Consider the following 3917-nt stretch of genomic DNA (forward strand, 5'->3'; position numbering starts at 1 on the left):
ATTACAGCTCAAAGAGGCGGCGGTATAATAATAATAAAGCCTTACAAATACAATAGGGTCCTTGGTCTCTAATAATAATGATAATACATTATATTTGGTATAGCGCTTTTCAGAGTACTCAAAGACGTTTTACAGGATAAAAAAAATTAAATATAAAACAGTTCAAAGTAATAACATAAAATACAGGAACTATAAAAGCAGTACATTGTAAAATACATAATAACAATGGACATTTACAGGGCTCAAGTCTTTCGTTTTTCTCACGGACATTTATTTATTTGTATTTTAGCCACGCATTCGATACCCAATATAATCCCGTCAGAACTACAAAAAGAAGCAAACAACACTAAAAATTAGTCTGACATCCAAAAAAGAAACATCAGAAATAATCATTGGGAAACACTTTGCCGTCTCAAACCACTTCTTTAAGTCCGTCACATTTTAATTGTCCCCCCAACAACGTGACCAAACCGAAACAAAAAAATAGATCCCCCTCTCAATTTAGGTTTGTAATAAAAATAAAGTGAACATAAACTTGCATGAATTGACCCAAGGATATACATTTTTAATCACGTTATCTGTGCAATATGAACTTATATTTATGCATTGTTTATTTATTAGGGACCGAATGTCCCTTTGGGACAGAGGACCCTATTGTATTTCTAAGGTTTTATTATTATTATACTGCCGCCTCTTTGAGCTGTAATTTGACCCCCTTAACATGCTTCAAAACTCACCAAATTTAACACACACATCAGGACTGGCGAAAATTGCGATCTAGTCAAAGAAACAAAAAACAAAACTCAAAATTGCGCTCTAACGCCCCCTAGGAAAAACACAGACAAAACTGCTTGTAACTTCCGTTAGGAATTTCGCAGAGACATGAAACAAAAACCTCTATGTAGGTCTGACTTAGACCTACATTTCATACACTTACACCCTTCAGCAAAAATCAACAGGAAGTTGGCCAGATCCCCTTCAAAACAAAAGTTTCCTAAAAAATGACATTTTTGCCTCTTTGAGCTGTAATTTGACCCCCTTAAAATGCTTCAAAACTCACCAAACTGGACACACTGGTGAAAATTACTTTCTAATAAAAAATAAAAAAACTCAAAATTGCGCTCTAGCCTCCCCTAGGAATGGAACACTTACAAAACTGCTCTTGGGAAGAAAACACAGACACAACTGCTTGTAACTTCCGGTAGGAATGTCGTGGAGACATGAAACAAAAACCTCTATGTAGGTCTCACTTAGACCTACATTTCATTAGTTGACATCCTTCAGCAAAAATCAACAGGAAGATGGCAATTACCCCCTCAAAACAAAGTTTTGTAAAAACCCGTCACCTTTTTTCAAACATTATCTCCTCTGAGAGCGTTTGTTGTCTCGGCTTAAAACTCGCACAGGAAAGAGATTGAACCCTTTTGATAAAAATTTGCGCACAGAGTTTTTCTAACTGCTCCGGTTTTGATTTTACGAGCCTTCAAAGAACCGCTGCGCTGCTGCCGTTTCAAGATGGCCGCTTAAAAGCAGGTAGTACCAGCGTGACCACACAATGCAGAGAAGGTAGGTACTGTGCGGGTAAAGATATGTTGACTGGGTGACAGAAGGAGGCACCAGTTTGACTCCAGGATACAGAGAAGGTAGGTAATGTGCAGGTAAAGATATGTTGTCTGGGTGATGGCAGGAAGCAGCAGCATGTATGGGTGAAAGAAAGAAGCACCAGTGTGACCCCAGGGTGCAGGGAATGTAGGTAATGTGCAGGTAAAGATATGTTGAATGGGTAAAGGCAGAAAACACCAGCAAAAGTCGGTCCCGTCCATCGCTGCTTGCAGCTTTATCATTATTGAAATTATATATCAAATATACATGTTGCTTCCGTCAGCAGCAACAACTGAAACGTTTTGAAGGCAGCATAAAATAATTGATTACTATGATTATTACGATCGTCGTTTAAGCCTTTTTTTTTAGGGTGCGAGTCCCTAAAGTGTGGTTGTTATGGTAACCCTGCAGCTGTTTGACATTGATGGGGTGAAAGCTCCTGTGAATGATGAAGGACAGTAAATTGCATGTTTTCAATGGAGGAGAGACTTCCTCTGGGGTCTGCAGGCTGCTGGTCCCCAAGGGCCCACTTTCAGCAGAACAGCATGTTGTACATCCCTATAAAAAGGGGGAAAAAAGGAGGAAATATGGCGGTACTTTCATCTTTATGATGAAGTGATTAATCTGTCAAGCATATTGCTGCATAAATCCTCTCTTCCTGTTAGCAAAATAGTGTTTTGGCTGATTTTATGCTATATTTTATATTTTTCTATTGCCTATAAACGTAAAGCTTTACAAAAGGGTGCTAATGTTCTCATCAGCATTATTAAAAAATAACCATAAATCAGGGGTGTCCAAAGTGCGACGCGCCACACATTCTGCAAAAATTGCAAAATTGATAGTATTGCAAAAATAAAAATAAAAACATTTTTTTTTTAAAAAGTGGAATGAGGTGAAATCTAATGAGAAAAAGTGGTAATGTTGACACAAAGCTGCCATGCAGGCAGTTTTATTTTTGTTCCTTTTGTCTTTATTTTCTTTCTTTTTTCATAGTGCAAAAAAAAGGACAAAAAAATCTGTTATAATGAATTATTACTTAAAGATTATCACTTTAAAATGTTTTATGTGGAAAAAATATTGCATATGTTGTGTGGTTGCCATATAAAAACATCAAAGTTTTGACAAAAGATCATAAAACAAACAAAATAATAGTTCAAACTCAAAATCGACAGATATATCGGAAGTTGATCTTGAAATTTAAGTGTTAAAATAAAATAAAAACTAATAAAAATGCATCACTTTATGAGTGGGGAACCTTTCAGATCTCAAATATATTTAGTGGGATTTTATTTAACTTTTCACTGTGATTACTCAAAAATATTAAATTATTATTGATCTTTGAAGGCCTTAATTGCAAAATTAAGGAACTCTCCTGAAGGAATCCACAAAGTTTTATCTATCTATCTAAATACTGCATATTTCAGTTTTACTATAAAAAACAATGTTGTCTTTGACAGAAAAGGCATAAAACCTTATTTGTTTTACTTTATATCAACCTCAAGTTGATATAGAGATTTACTATAAGCATTAAATTAAAAAAAATAATAATAATAATTGGACTTATTTTTAACATTTTAGCGACTGAGACCCTCTATGCTCCCCAGGACCCCTAAGGATTAAAAAAAAAAAAAAAATCCATATATTTTGTTATGGTTTGAAAATGAAAAATATGAAAATAGCCCCCGCATGCTTAAATTTCCGTGGAAAAAGTTTGGACACCCCTGCCATAAATCCAATGTTTTGTAAGAAAAAAATGTAAACCAATTTCTTTTGTCGATGATGGATAAAACCATATTCTGTGTTTGATCTTCAGGACTTATTTTCATTAGCTTCCGCTTCCTCTTGTTGCCTTTTGGGCTTCTTTTTTTTTTGTCCATGCCTTGTGGACAACATTGTGCTGCTGGATCCTTCCTGAGAGAGCACAAACTAAACAGCAGAAAGAAGCAGATTATACACACGCTTGTTTAGTCATATGCAAATGATGGCTGCCGCCCCAGGTCAAATTAACATTTTTAATTAAAATATTAGCGCCAAACAAACACGGAAAAACACACTAATGATTAAATCATCTTCAGTTTATACTTGGGAGTGGAAATGGAAAGTTGAATGTAAACAAAAATGATTTAATTTTATTCTCAAATGAAAAAAAAAAGAGGATTAATTTCCTAATGAACCTTTTCTTGGACATTAATAAAATGTTAATTATTCTACGTGTTGATAAAAGAAAATTTAAAAAATATTTATTTCGCAGACTAAAACTCATCTTAAATGCTACTAGACTGCCCTCTACTGGACGCAAGTAGTAACTACAGGAA

The sequence above is a fragment of the Nerophis ophidion genome, linkage group LG12, assembly GCF_033978795.1.
Source record: "Nerophis ophidion isolate RoL-2023_Sa linkage group LG12, RoL_Noph_v1.0, whole genome shotgun sequence".
Taxonomy (NCBI): Eukaryota; Metazoa; Chordata; class Actinopteri; order Syngnathiformes; family Syngnathidae; genus Nerophis; species Nerophis ophidion.